The sequence below is a fragment of the Protopterus annectens genome, chromosome 1.part1, assembly GCF_019279795.1.
Source record: "Protopterus annectens isolate FY-2018-M chromosome 1.part1, PAN1.0, whole genome shotgun sequence".
NCBI classification, from domain to species: Eukaryota; Metazoa; Chordata; order Ceratodontiformes; family Protopteridae; genus Protopterus; species Protopterus annectens.
The window spans coordinates 2693509-2717321 of NC_056726.1; the positions used below are offsets into that span (position 1 = coordinate 2693509).

Sequence of the window (23813 nt, forward strand, 5' to 3'; positions counted from 1 at the left end):
AATTTTTGGAAGCCCAATTTCTACTGAAACGTGGAGGTTGTACCTGCAAGAAATCTTTCACTGTTTGCATTGATTTTGCCTTTTCCTCCATTTTCTTTAATACCTCTTCAGCTTTAACACCAAACAATACATCTTTTTGCAGAAGTGAATCCAGTAATTTAGCGTTAACATGATCTGGTAAGGTTTCCTCTTTGAGCCAAGCATGTCTACGTATGACTGATCCTGTAACAGCAGCTCTACATGAGGCCTCTAAAGCATCAAAACCACATTGCAAGGTATGTTTACCCACTTGTTCGGCACTGTGTAACAAATCCTGCAACTCCTTCAAGTCTGGTTGTTCAGGTTGTGACATTTTGCTTTTCAACTGTGATAACAGAAACTGTTGGTACTTTAACATATGAAACTGACAGTTTAATGCCCTCATGGTTAAGGTGGCCGAGGTGTATACCTTTTTCCCCCCACCTTTCTAAAGCTCTGGAATCTCTCTCTGAAGGTAATGGATTTTTAGCAGTGGAGGCCTTAATTCTCTTGGGACCCTGTGAAACAGTTTCTGGGTCAGCCGCATGGCTTTTGTATAGAAACTGGTGTGAATCAGGAACCCGGTAATACCGGTCAGGCTTGACTGGAGCTGGAGGTAAAGAGTCTGGATTAAGGCAGGCCTCCGAATACACATCATCAAGTATGTCTAAGACAGGAGGTATAGCCAGAGGCCTGTGCTGAGGGGGCAAGAGGAAATCCCTAAGCCTTTTCTTGGAGTCTGAGTACTCTTGGCCTTCCCAGTGGAAGTGTTCCCTCAAGGTATGTAAAGTTTCCCCAAAAGAGTAATCCTCAGGGGGGGGGAGACAGAGGGAATGGACTCCTCTGCATCAGAATCTTCAAAAGGGGAGTAAGAATGTTCCTGGTCTTCAGAATGTTCTGAAATAATGGAGGCCTGGTCCGAGGAAGGGGATTCTTCCTCCACTCTGGGCCTTATGTCCAGGGGGGGTTGAGAACCCCTGATAAGAGTAATCAAATCCTCAGCCATTTTGAGCATCTGCTTTTTAGGCATGGGGCCTTGAGAATGGCCCTGTGTAGCTTGTCTTTTAGTATGCATGGTTGCTTTAGACTTAGTGAAAGCCTTGATGGAAAAAAGTGGAAGGCCTGAAGACACCTTGATAGGTGGCAGGCCTGTCTAAACTCTGAGTTTCACCGCCAAGAATGGCCTCGGTATCTGTAGTCGGGGTGTGGGCCGAAGAGCCTGCGACCTCGGGCACTGAAGACACCGCTAAGGAAGTGTCATCGGTAGTCAGGGGCTGCGTAGGCGCCTCACTGAGAACCGGACCACCTGTAGTCGGCTTTGGCGTGGTGTCGGTAGAAGTCGCGGACCTCGTATGTTGGTCCTTATCTTTGCGTTTTTTACTTAAAACTGGAGTCGGAGTATCCGACGACATAATGTAGTTAATTTTTTTGCCAAAAAAGTGTTGGGCGAACTCCACCCGACGCTTAATAGTGCGTCTGTTGAATGTAGCACAAAAACGACAGGCCGAGACGTCGTGGTCTGGGCCTAAGCAAGGAACGCAGAGGGAATGGATATCCTTATGCGGTATTTGCTTCCCACATGAAATGCAATGATTAACTTTGTCTGACATCGGTCCGAGGCAAGAAAAGTTTCCCCAACGGGCTACTTAGCTTTTAAGAAGACTTCGGTTGAAAAATATTCGTAATCTCAGGAGCTGGCCGACCGGCACTTGCGAACTGCTTCTGCTTCGGGCACTGCGCGGCAAGAAAGACTGAAGAAAATGGCGTCGGCTGGTTCTTTTATACCCCTGTCGCACTGACGTCAGGGAAGAAGCTACGACAACCGACACCGGACCAAGACTTTTGAATTTGGTCGACCGAGGACCCACCTGACGGCAGGAAAACCCATCTGTTATGACTGCAGCTGTATGCACGATGAACATCTGCAAGTATGCAGCTCTTAGACAATAAACACATTTATCACGACAGTCAGTGAGAGGAATTCTATGTCCGCACGCTGTATATCTCTTAAAACATGCAGGCTTATCCATAACATCCATAACTACACTACTAACTACAAGAACAACCATCAACACTACACTATAAAAATGATTATAACTACAATACCAGCAGAACACCAAGAGAAATTTAAAACTGTAATTCTAACTAACCTAGACAGGATACTTAATGCCAGAGACAAGCTTTGTGGGCGGGAGGAAGAAGAAAAAAAGGCAATAAATGTATAGAAAAAAGCACTTATCAGCAAAAACAGAAAATAAACTGCATTTAGTAACTTGAGCACTGGAGAGCATGTCTGACACAAATGGTAGCAAGTGAGAAATGAGGAAGCTGTGCTTAGTACAGGGGAGGAGCTTGAGCCTGGAAGCCAAAGTCTGTAGAAGACGGCCAAGTCTGATCAGAGGATCAGATCCATAACCCATAAGTGAATCAGAACGAGAAGGACAACATGATATTCATAATGTATTTGCTGAGCAAAGGGGATATAATTTTGATCCCACTTAAAAAAAAAAAAAAAAAAAAAAAAATTTGGATAAAGTTTCAGAAAAAGAAAGATAATCTAGAGGGAAAAGACTTTTACTCAGACTCTACCTTCAAGCTGAGAAGAAAATCCTAAAGCACAACATTCACCCTCCAAATCCTGCTATTCAGACCAAAGTTCAAGTTTAGAAAGTGAAGAAACACTTTTCCTTTTCTTCACAGCAGAGGAAATGGAAGAAGAAAAAAAGCTGAAGTTAAAGTTAACTTCCTGGCAATTACAAGCATATCTTCCTCGTCAGTGGAAACAGAAACAGAAGCCAAAGCCACATTTTTTACCTTTTTATTCATTTTCCTTGGAAAAAGACTGACCCAAGGCAAGCACACTCTCCAAGGACTCAGGCTCATTATCCTGGCTATTAGGGAAAACATTTGCCCCATTCTTAGAAACAGACAACAGGGGTTCTTTTTTTTCCCACCGGGGGGGGGGGGGGGGGCATATCCCTACAGTCACAGAGAATGTGTCTATCTCCCGGTCCTTAGTGGGTGCTACACCAGAGTTACTAGAGAAAAAAAGATGAGTGGCCTGAGGAACCAAAAAGTACAGTTTTGTACCTACCATACATGTAGATATTCGAGTGTACATACTTGGGTTATCCTGCCGTCAGGCGAGCCCTCGGTCGGCCGAATTCCAAAGTCTTGGTCCGGCGTCGGTTGTCGTCGCTTCTTCCCTGATGTCAGTGCGGCAGGGGTATAAAAGAGGCAGCCGACGCCATTTTCTTCAGTTTTTCTTTCCCCAGATGTCAGGTGCCCCCAAATAGAAAGGCAATACATAATCCTATGCAAACTTACATAAGTAGATAAACAATATTAGTAGTTGCAAGCAAATACACCATATAGGAATACCTCAAACTGGTTGTATGCAAAAGGTGTTTGTCATAAGCCCTGTCCAGAAGAGGGGATGGAGGGAGGGTAACCTGGACTGCAGCAGTATGTACACTCGAACATCTACATTTATGGTAGGTACAAAACTGTACTATGTTCATCGTGTAATACTGCTGCAGTCATCACACTTGGGTTGAATCCCAAAGCTATGGAAGGTTGGCTGGTACTAAACTGAGTTAGGAGAAGCTAGAATGCCCTGCAGGACTGCAGTGGCAACCCCAGCTCTCGATTTGGAGTACAATGGAAGGTGGTAGTGTTTGGTAAAGGTGTGCACTGAACTCCAAGTAGCTGCCTCCAAAATGTCCTTGGTTGGGACCCCCCTGAGGAATGCTGCTGAGGTTGCTGTAGCCCTGGTGGAATGTGATCTAATGTGGATAGGCACTGTTTTCCCATGGAATGAGTAACAAAATCGGATGCAATGGGCTATCAATTTGGAAATTGTATGTTTTGAAATAGCCTTTCCTTGAAAACCTGCAGCATAGGACACAAAAAGTTGATCAGTTTTTCTGAATGTCTTTGTCCTATCCAAATAGTAACGAAGCTGTCTGTAAATGTCCAAGGAGTGAAGGAGTCTCTCCCCTTTATTCTGGGGGTTTGGATAAAAGGTAGGTAAATGAATGGTCTGATTCAAAGCCACACTGGATACTACCCTTTGGCATGAAGGTAGGGTTAGTTCGTTAAGAGACTCTGTCCTGATGGAAAATGAGGAATGGTTGTACTGCCACAAGTGCCTGCAGCTCCGAAACCCTGCGTGCGGAGGTAATAGCCAGAAGCAGAGCTGTTTTCCATGACAAGTATTGTAGGTCTGCTGAGGAGGCTGGTTCGAAAGGAGGCAGTGTCAATTTTTCCAAAACGAAGTTGAGGTCCCAAGCTGGAGCTGGTGGTTTCCGGGGGGGGGATCTTATATTTTTTGCCCCTCTGAGAAACTATCTTAGAAAGGGGTGCGAAAATAAGGGTTGATCCGTATTGTATTGAGCTGAAATAGCTGAGGCGTGGATCTTAATGGATGAGAAGTAAATGTCTTTGTGTAACATCTCAGTTAAATATTGAGGAATCTGAGGTATATTTAGTATCCAAGGATTTTGGCCTTTTTCTTGATTCCATGCACAAAATCTTTTCCATTTATCGGAGTAAGTTTTTCTGGTGCTGGGCCTCCTGGCCTCCAGGATGACATTCTGAACCTCCTTTGAGAGGAGTGTTGCTTGATAATTTAAGGTATTTTCCATGCAGCTAGATTTAAGGTTCTGAGCTGACTGTGAAGGATCTGGTAGTTTTGCTGAGACAACAGAAGTGGGAATTGAGGTAAGATCCATGGTGGTGCGTGAGACTGGTTCTTTAATAGTGGGTACCAGTGCTGACGTGGCCAGTCCGGAGCAATGAGTATCATATGTGGCCTCCCTGTTCTGACTTTTAGTAATACTTTGGTCAATAGAGGCAGAGGTGGGAAGGCATAGGCTGTCAATGCTGTCCAACTGAATGATAGAGCGCCCACTTTCCAGGCCTGTGGATGATAGGTCCTTGTGCAGAATTTTTTCAGCTGGCAATTGCTGTGGGAGGCAAACAGATCTATGTCTGGCTGTCCCCATCTTTGAGTTATCATTGCAAATACTTGAGGGTGTAGTGTCCATTCATGAGGATCTGCCATATTGCTGCTCAGTTTGTCTGCCAATATGTTTTCCTTTCCTGGCAGGAATTGTGCTTGTAGTTGAACCTGATAAGTTAGAGCTGTGTACCACAGGGTCATTGCCTGTCAGCACAGGGGGTAGGAGTGTGTTCCTCCCTGTTTGTTTATGTACCACATAACTGTGGTGTTGTCTGTCCTTATAAGCAGTTGCCCTGGGTGCAACAGGTCCTTGAAAGCTGTAAGAACATTTTGCACAGCTAGCATCTTCCTTTTGGTTGATGTGTAGGTGCATTTGTTTTGGAGACCATTTTCCCTGTATGCACTGTCCTGCCATATGTGCTCCCCAGGCGTAGTCTGAAGCATCCGTTGTGATAACTTGAGTTGCTGGAGGTAAGATGAAAGGGAGACCCTTGTTTATTTGACATGCTTGAGCCCACCACAAGAATTCCTTTTGAAGGCATGGAATGAGTGGTATAGTTGTTTCCAGGCTGTGCCTGTGCTGAGCCCATACATTTTTCAGGTACCATTGTAGTTTCCTCATATGCAGCTTTGCATATGGAATTAGATGAATGCAGGATGCCATGAACCCTAAAGCCTGCAGGATTTTCCTTGCAGTTAGCTGGGTAAAGGTTGCCATTTTTCTGAAGTATTGAGTCAGTTGTCTTTGCTTGTCTGGCGTGAGATAAGCCATCTGGGCCGTTGTGTTTAAGCTGGCACCCAGGAATATTATCTCTTGTGAGGGTATTAGTTTTGATTTCTGTTTGTTTACTGTGTACCCTAGGCAACTTAGTAATTTTGTTACAAACGCCAGATGCTGTAATAACATGTACTTGCTGTCCGCTTGGATCAGGCAGTCGTCCAGATATGGATAGATTTGTATTCCTCATTGTCTGCAGAATGCAATTACTGATGCCAGGCATTTTGTAAATACTCTGGGCGCAGTAGATAAGCCAAAGGGCAATGCAGGGAATTGATAATGTGTTGTAACTGCCAGAAATCTGAGGTATCTTCTGTAATCTTGTCTGATAGGGACATGCAGGTATGCCTCTTTGAGGTCCAACATTACCAGCCAAGACTCTTTGCCCAGCATGGGAAGAAGCTGCTGTAATGAGAGTAACTTGAATTTTGGTACCTCCAAATAAGTGTTTAGAATTGATAGATCTAAGATGGGTCTCCAGGCTTTGTCCTTCCTTGGTACCAGAAATTGTCTTGAATAAAAACCTTGACCTTGTTCCTTTGTAGGTACCTTTTGAATTGCTTTCATATCCATGAGAGCGGAAATTTTTTTTGTGCCTCTGCCCACTGATTTAGTGGCAGATTTGGCATGCCTCTCATTCTTGGAAGGGTGTGAAAGTGAAATATGTAGCCTCTGTTTATAATATCCAGAATCCATTTGTCCTTTGTAATGGTGTGCCAATTTTGTGAAAATAAAGCCAGTGTTCCTCCCAAAGGTGCTGCCAGGGCAATTTTGTTTGGCAGGCGAAGGGGGAAGTCATTGAGTTTGTTTCCTGAAAGGTCGAGATCTTTCTTCTCCACCTCTTGGAGTTCTTGTTTGCCATTGCCTAGGCCTGAAATAACTTGGTGGCTGGCCTCTGCCCCTGGGGCGTCTGTCAGTAGTTGGAAAGGACCAATTTTTTGATGGCCAGTTTCTGATGAAGCGGGGAGGCTGTACCTGCAAAAAATCTTTAACTGTCTGCATGGATTTTGCCTTTTCCTCCATTTTCTTTAAAACCTCCTCTGCTTTGACACCAAACAACACATCCTTTTGCAATGGTGCGTCCAGTAACTTTGCTTTGACATGATCTGGTAAGGTTTGCTCTTTTAGCCAAGCATGTCTACGTATTACAGATCTTGTGACAGCTGCTCTACATGAAGCCTCTAATGAATCAAAACCACACTGTAAGGTATGCTTTCCCACATGTTCTGCTGCATGCAACCAATCCTGCATCTCTTTGAAATCAGGTTGATCTGTTTGGATCATTTTCTGTTTTAACTGTGTGATCAAATACTGCTGGTATTTTAACATGTGGAAATGGCAGTTTAGGGCCCTCATGGCTAAAGTGGCAGACGTATACACTTTCTTCCCCCATCTTTCTAATGCTCTGAAATCTCTTTCTGAGGGTAATGGATTTTTAGCAGTAGAGGCCTTAATCCCCTTAGGACCCTGTGAGATGGTTTCTGGATCAGCAGCAGGACTTTTATATAGAAACTTGTGAGAATCAGGGACTTGGTAGTATCTGTCTGGTTTAACAGGTGCAGGAGGCAAGGAATCTGGATTCAGACTGGACTCTGCAAAAACATCATCCAAAATGTCTAGAACAGGAGGAATAGCAAGGGGCCTATGCTGTGGAAGTAGAAGAAATTCATGGAGCCTTTTCTTTGAGTCTGAAAAGTTTTGGCCTTCCCAGTGGACGTGTTCCCTCATGGTATGCAGTGTTTCCCCAAAGGAGTAATCCTCAGGAGGGGAGACCAAGGGAATGGACTCTTCTGCATCAGAATCTTCATATGGAGAGTAGGAGAAATCCTGGTCCTCAGAAATTCCTGAGGTAATGGATGCTTGATCAGATGAAGGATAATCTTCCTCCAGTCTAGGTCTTTTCTCTGTGGGGGGTTGAGAACCCCTGATAAGAGTAATTAAATCCTCAGCCATTCTAAGCATCTGTTTTTTAGGCATAGGGGCCTGAGTGGGGGTCTGAAGACCCTGCTTCCTTATCTTCATAGGGGCTTTAGACTTAGCATAGGATTTAATGGAAATAGCTGCAGGCTTGAAAACCTCTTCAGAAACTGAAGGCCTATCTAAATTTTCTGGCTCACCAACAGGGTTGGCGTCCGGGTTGAGAGAAGTAATCGGCTCCGGGGGCCCTGCTGCTTCGGTTTGAGAGGCCGTCTGTATTTGAGATTCCACGGTAGTCAGGGGCTGCGAGAGCGCCTCGCTGAGAACCGGAGAACCGGCGGCAGGCCTAGGCGAGGCCTCGGTATCCGTTCTAGGCCTAGGATGCCTGTCCTTATCTTTACATTTTTTAATCATGGATGGAGTCGGATAATACGATGACATGTTGTAATTAAAATTTTTGCCAAAGTAATGTCGGGCGAACTCTGCCTGACTCTTAATAGTGCGTTTATTGAACCTAGCACAAAACCGGCAACCCGAGAGGTCATGGTCTGGGCCTAGGCAAGGAATACAGTATGAATGAAAATCCTTATGCGGTATTTGCTTCCCACCAGAAATGCAATTATTAACTTTGACATCGGTGTGAGGCAAGAAAAGTTTCCCCAATGGGGTACTTAGCTTTAGAGAAGACTTCGGCTGAAATTCTATTCGAAATCTCAGGAACTGGCCGACCGGCACTTGCGAACTGCTTCTGCTTCGGGGACCGCGCGGCAAGAAAGACTGGGGAAAATGGCGTCGGCTGCCTCTTTTATACCCCTGCCGCACTGACGTCAGGGAAGAAGCGACGACAACTGACGCCGGACCAAGACTTTGGAATTCGGCCGACCGAGGGCTCGCCTGATGGCAGGATAACCCAAGTTGTGATGACTGCAGCAGTATTACATGAACATCTGCAAACCAGAGTCACCCATCAGTGGCTTAGGCAGAACTGTTGCCAGTCTGACACCTAAAAACACTCCCTGACTACTGTTTTTCTTCTTATGGGCAGTGGAAGAACCACAGAGACTTGTAACTGCTCCATAGGTTCAGTGGAAGATAAAGCACTGAAGATGGGAATTGGAGCCTGAAGTAGTCAGTAAAGTTTTAAGACAGTCAAAAGCAGATTCATGGAAACAAAAACACAGTCTGACAAGCAAAAAGTCTTGCCCCTATATATAAAACCCATACAGCATGTAGAAAAAAATACAACATGTAGAAAAAAGTAACCATGCTTTTACACAGTTGTTCACACAAGGATTCCCCCAGAACATTCCCCAACAAGAAGTTATAGCTTAGAAAAAAAGGAAAGAAAAGAAATTGAGTGAAAGTGTGTATTCCAACAGGGGACTTATCTGGCCAGCCTTGAAGGATCACAAGCCGACCAATGGCTGTGGCACTGAAGGAGCACTCTTCAGCTGCAAGAAAGCTCTGAGCTTTTCTCAGTCTAACAGTTGTTTATATGGCACTCCTCTCAAGCTCCTGACAGTTGCATTGCATGGAAAGTGCCCTTTAACTTAGAAAAGCTGGCTAGTAGAAGTGGCTCTGGGAACCATCTAACTTGTGCTACTGCAACAGTGATCTAAAACTGAACATTATCCATTAACACACGATAGTGCAGTCTTGCCAAATGTGGGAGTCATCAATGTGTGAAGAGTGAAAGTATAACCTCTCTACCTCTGGAAAATCTGTGCCCTATAGAATAAAAAACACCTTGCTGGCCATTTCTGGTGCCCTCTCTCTCTTTGTACATGACAGTCCAAAGGTTATATGTTTTTGAGCCACTGTAAAAGTCAACTTCAGGTTTTTAAATCCAAACATAAAAGTAAAAATCATTTAGCAATAAAATCTCACCTGTCACCTCTCTTCCCACCTGCATACAATCTCCCAGTAGCGTTTTAGCTCCACCCACACCATCCAGGACTATGGCCCCAAATTTTTTTTAGTCACCTACAAATAGGTTCGATTCTTAGTCACCCTTATAACAAATCAGGGACAAATGCATTGAAAAATGAGGGTGCTATCATTAACCTCGGTAGCACTACACTGGTCAGTTCTCATCCCAGAGGACAGTCTCCAGTCATCACACTTGTGTTTTTCCTCGCAGCCATTCCCTCTAATCTAGTCTGTAAATTTCTGTGTACTGTTAGCCCCTTCAGCTCACCAAGTAATCTTTAGTATAGAACAGTCACAGGCTCTACTAAAGTCTAGAGAGAGACCACAGCCACTTGCATTCTGTCACTCAGCTCTGATGTTACAGTTACAGAACTGCAGGACCTTTAATATGCATCTCCTTCTGGTACCAAAGTCATGCTGACTTGCATTATTAAAACTTGCTGTCATTTAGAATGAGGTATTTTTTTAGGATCCTGAATCCTAGTTAGCGCCTTACTGGTCACTGACATCAGGCCAACTGGACTGTAACTGTCTGGACTTGCCTTGCTACCTTCCCTTGAAAAATGAAAAGAACTATATTTTTTTCCCAGTCATCTGAGTCTTTCTCTCCAGTCACTTTCTATTAGTGGTTCTGCCAGAGTAGCTGTTGTTTTTCAGTGTTATCACCACTGTCTGATTATGGTCCTGTGCTCTGTCCACAATGTAACCTACTCAGTTCCTTTCCTATTATTCCCCCTTTGTATTCTTCTCTTCCAAGCCTACTGCTACCTTTTTTGGGAGGGGAGATAATTAGTCTAAAAAATGCAGTACATAACAAATATCCTTGACATCTGTAACCTCTCTTCCATCCTCAATCAACCTGTTAACATTACCATCTTATTCTGCCTCTATGGCACACCAAAACATTATTTTCATTCCCCATTTCCCCCTGGTCAACTTTACTCTTCAGTCTGGCCTTAGGCATTCTTCATCTGTTTATCTGCTTTTCTTCCTACTTCACCACATTTCTATACTTTCCTCTTTATTACAAGGTACTGTCCTGAACTCCCTTCTCTGCCACTTTGAGGTAATCTGAGACTGACCTTCTTCCTCCTAAGAAAAAAAAATGCAGTCCTTTAATAATACTGTTTCGGAAACTTACCAGATTGTTAACCCTTTCTCTTCTCTCCAACTGACCTCCACTCCCAGCTGCTTATAGTATGACACTATTGTCCATTTCTTCTGTCTCCGCTATTCAACTTAACATGAACCAGGCTGTAAGGGTGGTTACAGTTTGCCAATACAAAACTCATCTCAATACCTTGAACTTTGCCTGGATTCTTGAAGATATCTTTAAAACATTTGTCTGGTGCTTCCTTGCTTGAAATGGAAAAAAAAACGGTCTGTTGAATTAAGTCTTTATGAAGTTTAAATAAACTTTAATATTTTTCACAGTTCATTTGTTGCTGGCTAAGAGTGGGCACCAGTGAGGTACTTATGATGCATAGGGATCCCAGGTTCCCTTTAGGTTTTCAAATGTTGGTTGCTCATTTTTCATTTGGTTAAGCATGCCTGTTCATTGTTCACTGTAACAAACTTTGTGGAACCTAGTTTCATGAATTCTTTCCGAATGCAAAAATGTTATTAATTATACATGTTTCTCCTAGAAAAATAACCCTGCCATCCCCTTCCTTTTTCTGCAAGCACTGATTAAACCTCTTCTGGGGATAAGGAGAACCAATACTCATGAAATATGGGGAACAGGCAAGGGAAGGCAGGTGCTGCTCCAAGTTTCACAAGCAATCAGGAAAGCACTGACCAAAGGTGGCAACTAAACTTGAAAGGCCTGGGTAGGGGCCTGTGTTGACATTAAATTGCTCTCCCTAAACATACACACTCACACCTAAGAGATCAGCTCCCAGAATGCATCAAAAAGCATCCACCCACACCCATAAGGTCAACTTTCAGAATGCATCAAAAAGCAACAACCCACACCTACAAGGTCAACCCTAAGAATGTATATAAAAAAAAAAGTACAGTTGTGTACACGTACCATAAATGTAGATGTTCGAGTGTATTCACTGTTACAGTCATCACCTGTGGGTTATCCCTACTGTGGTTACATCAGTTTTTCTTGGCCTAATCCATCAGAAGCATAAGAACTAAGACCAAATAACAAGTGACAAGCGAAAAACCCAAACTGGTTTCCTTGAGCCCAACGTAAAAAATGTTCTCCAATATCCAAAAGGTAAATTAAACGCGTCTTTTATTTACTTAGAACAAAAGCGTTTTCGCCACTGAACATTCATCAGAAGCATAAGGAAATAAGGAAAAGTGGTCCTGGTGTTTAAAAGCCACCATGGGAAGCTTATGTCCCCCCTAGGGGAAGATGCTATATGGGGGATGGAGGGAGGGAAACCAGGACTGCAACAGTGAATACACTTGAACTTCTACATTTACAGTAAGCGTACACAACTGTACTATGTTCTTCGTGTTTCACTGTTACAGTCATCACCTATGGGAGGATTCCCAAAGCTGAGGGACAGAGGTGGAAGGATAGGTTAGAATCCTAGGCATGGGTAAGCAGGCCCTGCAGAACTACAGAGGCAAACCCTGCCCTAGACTTAAAAAAAGAGGTAGGTGGTAATGCTTTGTAAAGTTAAGGACAGAGGTCCAGGTGGCATCTTCCATGATGTCCCTGGTGGGGACTCCTCTGAGGAAGGCTGTGGAAGTGGAGCCTTCCCTAGTGGAATGGGTACGGATAGACTGGGGGGGGGGGGATTCCCATGTAGTCTGTAGCAGAAATGGATACAGTGTGATGTCCATTTGGAAATGGTTTGTTTGGAAATGGCTTCCCCTCTGCTCCACGGGCAAAGCTGACAAGCAGTTGGGTCTGCTTTTCTGAATGGTTTAGTACGGTCCAGATAATATCTGAGTTGTCTATGCACATCTAGTGAGTGTAGAATTCTTTCCCCCTTGTTTTGAGGGTTGGGAAAGAAGCTGGGTAGGTGAATGGGCTGGTTGAGGGTCACATCAGATACCACCTTGGGCATAAAGGAGGGGTTAGTCCTCAGGGAGACCCTGTCTGCATGGAAAATGATGAAGGGCTCAACAGCCATGAGTGCCTTAAGTTCTGAAACCCTACTGGCTGAGGTAAAAGGCAGTCTACCAGGAGAGGCATTTCATTTCTGTTGAAGCAGCAGGTTCGAAAGGAGGTAAGTTAAGTTTTTCTAAAACATAGCGGCAAGAAAACCCAAAAGCAGCGAGTGTGTTCCAGCAGCAAACCCAAGCAGAATTCCAAGCAAAACAACTGGTAACAGGCAGAAAGGCAAGGCTCAACAGTTGTAAAATCCACAACTTTATTAAAAGTTAGCACTTTTGCAGTATTCACCACCGCTTCATCAGACAAAAAAGTAAAGCAAATGAACTTAATGCACAACAATGCAGAATCCTAATTGATCCACATTGCATCTGCTTTTAAAGCAACAGTATCTAAAAATTGCACATAAAAAAATACATGTAAAAATACCAAGATGCAAAATAGTACATTTATCTGCTTTTCTTTGCTTTTAATACTGGTTTTAGGGAGTACATGGTCATTCAGACCCATTCCCCTGTGTGCTCCTAACCTTAAAATCCACAGTAATTCTGCGTTTTCTAATATATATTTACTAACCCCCCCCCCCCAATACTCACATTCACAATTTGTAAAACTTGGAATACAAATGTATGCGTGTTGCCATTTGTTAGTGTGTGTTTTGCTAAAGCACTACAATCATTCCCTCTTCTCGTGCAATACAAATGGTCCCTCACTCTCTCTTTCAGTTTCCGGGTATATAAAATATAAAATTTGAAACATGAAACACAGTGTGCTGCATAAATAACATTCTGTGTGTTGCAGTCTGCTGAAACAGTACAGTTGTGTACACTTACCATACATGTAGATGTTAGAGTGTATTCACTGTTGCAGTTATTACACTTGGGTTATCTGCTTGCAGGTAGCCCTCAGTTGGCCTGATTATCAAAGTCTTGGGTCCTGCGTTGGTTGCTGTCTCATCTTCCATGACATCAGGTATTCAGGGGTATAAAGCATGCAGCCGACCCAATTACATCAGTTTTTCATGCCCCAGATGTCAGGTGCACCCATAATGGGAAGCAATTAAATATATATGGTTACAACGCCAACAAAAAGCAAATACACCAGAAAGCTTAAGTATAGTAAACAAGAAAAGAGGTATAGCCAATAGAAGTCAGGGGGGTGAAGGGAGGGTAACCAGGACTGCAACAGTGAATACACTCGAACAGCTACATTTATGGCAAGTGTACACAACTGTACTATGTTCTATGTGTTTCCCTGTTGTAGTCATTACCTATGGGTAGATTTCCAAAGCTAAGGATGGGAGGAGGCAGTTATTGAGCATTAGGACTAGCTATTAGGCCCTGCAAAACTGCAGTGACAAAACCAGCTTTGGATTTAGAAAAAATTGGCAAGTGGTAATGCTTGGTGAAGGTATGTACAGAACTCCAGGTAGCAGCTTCTAGGACGTCCCTGGTAGGAACACCTCTGAGAAAGGCTGTAGAAGTAGATGCAGCCCTGGTTTAATGGGGTCTTATCCCCTGAGGGGTAGATTTTCCATGGTGCTTATAGCAGAAACGTATGCAACGGCCTATCCACTTAGAAATGGTTTGCTTTGAAATGGCCTTCTCCTCTGCCCCTGCAGCAAAGGCAACTAGCAGCTGTTCAGATTTTCTGAGAGTCTTGGTCCTGTCCAAGTAAAATCTAAGTTGTCTGTGCACATCTAAAGAGTGCAGTATTCATTCCCCTTTGTTCTGTGGATTAGAAAAGAAGGTTGGCAAATGAATGGACTGATTAAAGGCCACAATGGCTACCACCTTGGGCATAAAGGAAGGATTGGTCCTGAGAGACACCTTCATGCTCGCATGAAAGATGATGAAAGGCTCCACTGCCATGAGGGCCTGTAATTCAGACACCCTTCTTGCTGAAGTGACGGCTAGAAAGAAGGTTGTTTTCCAAGAAAGAACTTTCAACTCCGCAGTTGCAGCTTGCTCAAAAGGAGGTAGAGTGAGCTTTTCCAATACAAAGTTAAGGTCCCAGGCAGGAGTAGAAGTTCTCCTGGATGGTCTTAAATTTTTGGCCCCTGAAGGCTGTCAGAGAATTCTGTACAGCTAACATTTCTTTTTGATTGATATGCATGTGCATTTGACTCTGGTTCCATTTGCCCTGAATGCACTGCCCTGCCAAGTGAGCCCCTATGCATAGTCTGATGCATCTGTTGTAAGGGTTTGGGCGGCAGAGGGTAGAGTGAATGGTAGTCCCTTGTTGTGGTGGCAGGCCTCTGCTCACCAAAGGAACTCTGTCTTTATACAAGGAATGATGGAATATGCAGGTAAGCTTCCTTTAAATCCAATGTTGCCAACTAGGCATTTTTGCTTAGCATGGGAAGCAGCTGATGAAGAGTTAGCATTTTGAATTTTGGGATTACCAAAAAAAGGTGTTTAGGATAGACAAGTCCAGGATAGGATGCCAGCTACGGTCTTTTCTGGGTACCAGGAAAAGTCTTGAGTAAAAACCTTGTCCCCAATCCTCTTTTGGGACAGACTGAATAGCCCTGATACTTAGAAGATTGAGAACCTGTTGTTGAGCCTCTGCCCACTGATTTGGGGGTTGGTCTGGCCAACCGGTTGGGGTTGGTAAGGCGTGGAGGTGGAATCTGTATCCTTGGGAAACTATATTTAGAACCCATTTGTCTTGGGTAACGAGTTCCCAGTTTTTGCATGCAGGGCGATCTTTCCCCCTAAAGGAACAGTCAGTTGAGCAGGGCTTGGAAGATTTAAGGTTAAGTCATTGTGACAGTTTACTATAGGGGGGTGTCTTACCACTTCCAGCTTTGGAAGAGGGAGCCCCCCACTGCTTAGGCCTGTGAGTACCTAGAGACTGAAGCCTGGCTGGTCTGCTGGTACTGGGTTTGGACTGAGAAGGCCTGGAAGAGACCGGAAAGGACCAATTCTTAGAAGGCCAGTGCCTACTAAATCTGGGAGGCTGTACTTGCAGGAAATCTTTAACACTTTGCATAGATTTAGTTTTTTCCTCCATCTTTTTAAGCACTTCTTCTGCTTTGTTGCCACAAAGGCAGTCTTCGATTAAGGGAGCATCCAGTAATTTAGCTTTAACATGATCTGGTAAAGTTTGCACCTTAAGCCAATTATGCCTTCTAAGTACAGACCCAGTGACAGCAGCCCTGCAAGCTGCCTCTAAGGAATCAGAGCCACACTGCAAAGTATGTTTAGCAACTTGTTCAGCAGAATGCATTACACATCCTGTAATTCTTTATTTTCAGCACAGTCAGGAATCAACATAATTTTTTGCATTTTATCCAATATGCTGCTGCTACTTTAGCATATGAAACTGGCAGTTTAAGATCCTAATGGCCAAAGTTGCAGAAGTGTATACCTTCTTACCCAATCAGTCCAGGGCCCTGGAATCTCTATCAAAGGGGGTAGGGTTTTTGGCAGTAGTAGCCTTAATCCCTTTGGGTCCCTGTGAAATGGTCTCTGGATCCACAGTAGGATTCTTAAAGAGGAACTTGTGAGAGTCAGGTACTCTGTAATACCGGTCAGGTTTCCTGGGAGCCGAAAGTAAAGTGTCTGGGGCCAGGCTAGATTCCATGAAGGCATCATCTACAATGTCAAGTACAGGAGAAATAGCTAAAGGCCTGTGTTGAGGTAGGAGTAAGAATTCACTAAGCCTCTTTTTGGAGTCAGAGTAATCCTGGCTTTCCCAGCGGAAATTCTCCCTAAGAGTATGCAAAGTTTCACCAAAGGAGAAATCTTCTGGAGAGGAAGCAGAGGGAATGGAGTCCTCTGCATCATAATCCTCATAGGTAGATAATGGCAAATCCTGGTCATCAGAAGAAATTAGAAGTTATGTACCTACCATAACGTTCCATGTTAGTTGTCTTCTCTCGCCTTCTTTCTTGCTGGATGGGTTCGGAGCCGATCCTCGGCTCCGACTCGGCACTTGCTTAGCTTGAGAACTCCTTTTACCAGCTCGAGGCAACCCTATATCCCATGATGCAAGGCGGAACTACCTCAGATCTCGTTTGGTAGCTAACCTACCCTGCTAAGGACTAACCTAATATATTTAGGAAACCCAAGTTCATAATAAAGAGTCCTCTAATGAAGGCTCAGGAGGAAACAACCTGATAGGAACTCTTCAAGATCTGTCCAGGCCAGGGGGAAGGAGGGAGGGACGCAAGAAAGAAGGTGAGAGAAGACAACTAACATGGAACGTTATGGTAGGTACATAACTTCTAAATGTTAAGTTGTCAATCTCGCCTTCATTCTTGCTGGATGGGACCGCGTCCCTAGCAGCTGTATCCCGGGTGGCTCAATGGAACAGACTCTTGAGAACTGTGGAACCAAAACTGGCCCTGTCTCTGGAGGCCAAATCTAACTTGTAATGAGAGACAAAGGTATGAGGAGTGGCCCAAGTAGCTGCTGCACAAATGGTATCAATGGGTAGTCTATCCTGAAAGGCTGCAGAAGTGGATAGACTCCTGGTTGAGTGTGCTTTCGGTTTAGAAGGTAGTTGCTTGCCTCAGAGAGTACACATAAGAAATGGTGGAAGACAACCATCTGGATAAGGTCACTTTAGACACTGGGAGACCTTTCCTGTTTTCTGCATAGGAGACAAATAATTGGTCCGATTTCCTGAATTGTTTCGTTCTATGCAAATAGTACCTGAGCTGACGATGGACATCCAAAAAATGAAGGTTTGTTCAGCTCTGTCAGAATAGTTTGGGAAAAAAACTGGTAGATCTATGGATTGATTAATATTGGTTTGAGACACAACTTTGGGGAGATAGGACGGGTTCGTTCTTAAGGATACCCTGTCCTTGTGAAAAACCAAGTAAGGGGAACGGATGCAGAGAGCTTGAATCTCGGAAACCCTTCTTGCTGAAGTGACAGCCAGTAAAAATATAGTTTTCCAGGTCAATAATTTCAAAGAACATGAAGCAGACGGTTCGAAGGGAGGTAACATCAAGGATGCCAACATTAAATTTAGATCCCATTGTGGAGGAGGATGCTTTATTGGCGGCTTTAGGAGAAAAACTCCTCTCAGAAAGGCCTTGTATAGTCTATGAGACATAATGTTATGATCATGCAAGCCAACATGATACTTGGAAATAGCAGCCAGTTGAACTTTTACTGTAGATGAAGAAGATCCTGACTGAAAAACCTCAGCCAGGAAATCTAAAACAGAATGCACAGGAGCAGTAAAGGGATCAATATTCCTGGAATTTGCCCAAATGGAAAAACGTCGCCACTTGCTAGCATAAACGGTTCTGGTGGACGACTTTAAAGAAGCCACTAAGATGTCTCTGACAGAATCAGAGATCATAGGAAGCCTGGCTAGGGAAGGAAGTGGAGCAACCAAGCAGTGAGGTTGAGAGAATGAATGGCCCGGTGCTGTTGACCCGACTGGTGGATCAAGAGATCCAGAACTGGGTCCAGATGCCAGGGCTGTACCAGGAGGTGACGATGCAGAGACGGAAACCAAATTTGTCAAGGCCAGTAAGGGGCAATGAGAATCAACTTGGCCCTCAAAATGGTGGCTTTCTGAATGACTTGTGGAATCAAGGGAAAGGGAGGAAAAGCGTACAGAAGTCCCCGGGGCCAATCCTGGGTTAGAGAATCTCTCAGGGGTTGGCCTGGTAGGGGAAAGAGGATGAAAAAATCAGGGCACTTGTTGTTTTGGGGTGTAGCAAAAAGATCGCAACAAGGTGTGCCCCACTTCAGAAAAATCTGGTCCACTACAGATTGATTGAGAGACCACTCGTGAGGCATGAGAATGGATCTGCTCAGCCTGTCCGCCATGAGGTTGGACCTGCCGGGGATGTGCGTTGCTATCAGAAACCGATGAGAGGAGATTGCCCATTGCCAAAGTCTGAGAGCTTCTCGACACAAAGGATAGGACCTGGTCCCGCCCTGCTTGTTGATGTACCAGACCACGGACATGTTGTCCGTTTGTACTGCAATAGTCCCTACGGGAAGAAAGTCGTTGAGGGCTTGCAACGTTAAAAGCACCGCTCTCATCTCCAGGACATTTATGTGCAGATGGTATTCTATGGGTTGCCACGTCCCGTGGACCATCCTGCCCTGATAATGCCCCCCCCCACCCGATCAGAGAGGCATCCGTAGTAACTGTGGCAACCGGAGGAGGGGGAACAAAAGGTCGGCCCTGATGAAGAAGAGGGGAAGATATCCACCAATTCAGATGAGTCCTGCACGATTGTGTGACTAAGATTTCGTGCCTCATCGGAAGACTGTGGAATGACCACTGAGTGAATAACATCCACTGCAGAAGACGCATGTGGAAGCGAGCCAGTGGTAGAAGAACAATGGCCGCAGCCATAAGACCTAGAACCTTTAGTATCAGCCTGGCTTTGACTTTGCTGCTCTGCAATAAAATCCGAACGTATTTTTGGATGTCCAGAATTCTTTGATCTGTTAGTCTGGCTAACATTTTGATGGTGTTTAATTCTGCCTATAAAGGTGATAGATTGGCAAGGCCATGAGAGAAGATTTTTCAAATTCACTGAAATTCCCAAACTCCTGCATAGCTCCAGAGTGTAGTCTCTGGCCTGAAGAAGCTGACACCGGGTGGTGGCGGAGACGAGCCAGGCGCCTCAATAAGGAAACACCTGGAATCCTTGACGTCTCAGATGAGCTGTGACCACTGCCATACATTTGGTAAACACTCTGGGGGCTGAAGTGAGGCCAAAGGGCAGGGCTCTGAATTAGTAATGACTGGTCCCTAGCGAAGCGGAGAAACCTTCTGGAGCGCCTGTGAATCTTTATGTGATAGTACGTCCTGAAGGTCTATAGAGCACATCCAGTTGTCCTTGCCCAGAAAGGGCAGAATGGACTGAAGCGTGACCATCCGGAATCTTGCCTTCTTGACAAATCTGTTTAGACTGCTCAGGTCTAATATTGGTCTCCAATCTCCTGTCCTTTTGGGGACCAAAAAGAATCTCGAGTAGACGCCGGATCCTACTTGGTCTGCCGGAACAGTCTGGACGGCTCTTTTTTTTCTAGGAGCTTTGAAACCTCCTGTTCTGCCAAATCCCTTTGACCGGGTGAGATGTCTGGAAGGGATTGTTGAGGTACGGGATACCTTCAAGGGATTTTGTAACCCTCGAATATGATCGACTGTACCCACATATCTTGTGAAAGGGAATGCCAGGCTACTGGGTACAGCGAAATCCTTCCCCCGACTGCCTCCAAGGGTGGACAGTCGGGCAACACCTCAGGGGTGCTGAAAGGGCTTCTCAGGAAGAGACTCCCTGTTGCCCTGGTTCTGAGGACCTCCCCTGCCTCTAGGGCGGCGTCTATTATTGTTACCCCCTCTGCCTCTGGGGTAAACTGACCACGTGTGTCCGTGTAGCTCCTTGGGCTTTATGGAACCACATCTTCCCTCCCTTCTGACCCTTGGGATATGGTCTAGAAGGGGTGGAAAAATGGACTCCAACGGCAGAAAGAGTTTTACCGTCCTGCTCACACCTGGTCAAGGTATCCTTCACCTGAGGTCCGAACAAAGCCGAACCATCAAAGGGGGTACTGGTGAAGGACGCCTTAAAGGGGTCCGCAAAATTACAAAGCCGCATCCAGGCTTGACGTCTAAGAGCCACTCCTGTGCCTGCAGCCCTGCTCGCTCCATTGGCCGCATAGGATATGAGCCGCATGGAGGAGTTGGATAAGGAATTCAGGATTGCTAGCTGTGAGGAAATCTTTTCTTGAGCCCCAGCAGCAGAAGGATCCTGGACCACTTCACCTAGTTCCTTGAGAATATCTCTTTGAAGCCTGGTGAAGTGACAAAGGTAGTTCAGCGAACGCATAGCAAAGGTCGCTGAAGAAAACATCCGCTTTCCATACCTGTCCATGGTCCTAGAATCCTTGTTAGGAGGATGGACAGGTACTGAAGGATCCGCAGTTCCTTCTTAGTGGCCGCCGCCACCACCATAGCATCCACAGAGACGCCTTGGAAAGAAACTGTTTGTCCGAGGGGCCGTAATAAACTTGGATGGTCTCCTGCGGACAGGTTCCACAGAATCTGGAGCTGCCCGCCTTCCGAGCCACTACCTGCATAAGTGGGTCGAAAGGCGGAGACACCCAGGAGGTGGAGGGTCGGGATCCAAAAGCCTCCAGGTATACCGACTCATCCTCGGAGGGGTCAATGGAGGGCCAATTCCCCCTCTGTTTGAGGAGCTCAAGGATGTCTGAAAAGGAGACATCCTCAGAGGGGGATCGTGGGGAACCCTCCGACTCATCTAAGTCGGTATCAGATGTAGTAGACTCAGGGGAGTCTGTGTGTTTCCTCTTACACGTCCTCTTCCGAGGGGGTTCCCCTGCAGGATCAGGAGAAACTTCGGAAGAGGAAGATATTTCCAGTGGGGAAACCTGGGGCGATGGATCCCTGGGCCTGAGAGCAAGAGGCTGGCAAGAGGCGTCTACAGGCACCGAAGAGGGAGGAGCTAGAGGGATGGACCGTTGACCTGGCTCAGGAGCCAGGACACTCCTCATCACCTCAAAGGCTCCTCCCGGGAGACCGGAATATTCCCGTTCCGAGGAAATAGGAATTCCCGGCTCCACTGAGAGGGAAGGCTCCGAGGCCGATGTCGGTGCCGAGCTTACCAAAGCCGAAGCCCTGAGAGGGAGAGCGGGGTCGGACAAGGGTCCGATGCCACTAGCCCCCTCGGAGCCGACTAGGGAAACCTGACGACCGGATCCCTCCAAGGAAGGTCTCAAGGAGGAGATCGGAGCCGAAGACGACAGAGCCGAAAAAGGATGTATCGGTTCCGGCGCCGAAACAGTCACTGTCCCGAGAAGCTCCGGCTCCGAACTCTGGTGGGGAGTCGGAGGAGGAAGTTCAAGGGGTGAAGCAATAGCCAAAGTCTGCTGAGACGGGCTATGGAGCATTTGGGCCAGTGCCTGCGACTTTAACAGCCTGCTTACCACCCTCTCTAAATCGTGGTCAGACAGCCTGGAAGATCTCGAAGATCGGCTCCGATGACTCTGCTCCGACAAAAGAGGAGACCCCGGAGCCGAGTGGATAGATTCCAAAGACGGGGACCGAGATCTCTTCTTGGAGGAAGTCATCGGAGCCGACGTCCTATGGGTTCCAGATGGAGCCAAGGCTTCGGCTCGATACTGGATACTGTCGGCTCCAGCCGGAGCCGACAAGGCAACAGCAGATTGGGTGTCGGAACCGATCGGAACCGACCCTAGCTGAGAAGGAGAAAGATCGGCTCCGCCGGAGCGATCTCGACTCGAAGAGTCGGAGCCACCGGGAAGGCTTGGAAGCTGTAGCCTGACCCTTGGATGGCTTGGAAGGCTTACTGGACCCAGGTTTAGTGGGTGAACCTTCCGGCTTTAGCAAGCCACGGAGGATTAACTTATTCCTCCTTTCCTGCAGGACTCGCTGGCTAAAAGAGTGACACAAAGCACAGGAGTCCTGCAGGTGTAAAGGCCCCAAGCAGTAAACACAAGAAGTGTGACCGTCTGTCAGAGACATTTTCTGACAGCACGAGTCACACTTCTTGAAGCCCGAGACCTTTACCTCTTTAGACATAGTCTAAGGAAAAAGAGTAATAAAATACTCACACACACACACACACACACACCAAAAACAGTCACACAAATTAATCCCCAAACACAGACACACAGATAGGGATTAATAAGGAAGGCCTAGGCCTAACTGAAAATTTTTTTTAAAACTTTTTATAAAGTAAACATTTTTACTATAAGGGGAACAGGGTGATTGTATGGACACTATACACTAAAAAATAGGAAAAATGGGAAGATAAACCCTGACTAAAGCTGTTTGAAAACTCAAACTTACCTCAGCTGGCAAAAAAGGAGACCTCTTCGCAAAGCGGCAAACGAGATCTGAGGTAGTCCCTCCTTGCATCATGGGATATAGGGTTGCCTCGAGCTGGTAAAAGGAGTCCTCAAGCTAAGCAAGTGCCGAGTCGGAGCCGAGGATCGGCTCTGAACCCATCCAGCAAGAATGAAGGCGAGATTGACAACTTAACATCATAAATTTCAGAATACTGAGTCGAAGAATCAGAAGGAAAATCAGTTCTAGGTCTCAGAGAGAGAAGGGTGGCTTCCCCTGACTAGAGTAATAAGGTCTTCAGCCATTCTAATCATTTGTTTTTTAGGCATAGGGGGCCTGACCATGCGGTCTGGGCGTCAGTTTTCTAGGCGTGGATAGAGTTTTAGGCCTTGAAGAAGAAGATGGCGTTGGTTTGATATGCAAGTCAGTAAGCCTGAATACACCCTCAGGAGCCTATGCCTGCACAGCAGCTCTTGACCCATCCAAGGTAGAGACATCCGCAGGTTCCATAGCCGAAGAAACATCTCGCGGAATGCCGGACTCCGAATGGCTCTCAGTACAAGCCTGCAAATCTGAAGTAGCGGGTATCAGGGTCTGCGAAAGCGTCTCACTGAGTACAGACGAACTGGCGACTAGCTTAACGGAAGCGTCATCAGCAGCTTTGGACCTATGCGGTCTGTCTCTGTCTTTATCTTTACGCTTTTTCGGAATGTCGGTAGGCGGGTGGCTTACCGAAGCCATTTCTGGATAATTGAACAGAGTACCAAAATAATTAGATGCGAAAATGAACTGACGACGAATAGTTCTAGGGTTGAATAAGGCACAAAACCAACAGCGAGGGACATCATGGTCTGGGCCTAAGCAAGGAATGCAGTACGAATGAAAATCTTTATCAGGTATTGGCTTTCCACAAGAAATACAACTGTTAATTTTTACTGACATCGGTTTAGAGCAAGAAAAAGGATCCCCAATAAAGTACTTAGCTTTTTGAAGACTTCGGATCTGAAACACGAAAATGAAAATTTCAGGGGTCGGCCGACCGGCACTTGCAAAAGTACAGTTGTGTACACTTACCATAAATGTAGATGTTCGAGTGTATTCACTGTTACAGTCATTACATTTGGGTTATCTGCATGCAGTAGCCCTCAGTCGGCCTGATTAACAAAGTCTTGGGTCCTGCATCGGTTGCCGTGCCTTCTTCCATGACGTCAGGTCGTCAGGGGTATAAAACATGCAGCCGACGCCATTACATCAGTTTTTCTTGCCCCAGATGTCAGGTGCCCCCCAATGGGAAGCAATTAAATCTATAA

The 23813-nt window shown here is 45.6% G+C and overlaps 1 protein-coding gene across 3 annotated transcripts in view; it reads right to left on the reverse strand.

Annotated features, from left to right (window-relative positions):
- Positions 1-23813, reverse strand: part of KIDINS220 (kinase D interacting substrate 220) — a 2951961-nt gene that overhangs the window by 2279286 nt on the left and 648862 nt on the right. The window lies entirely within an intron of this gene.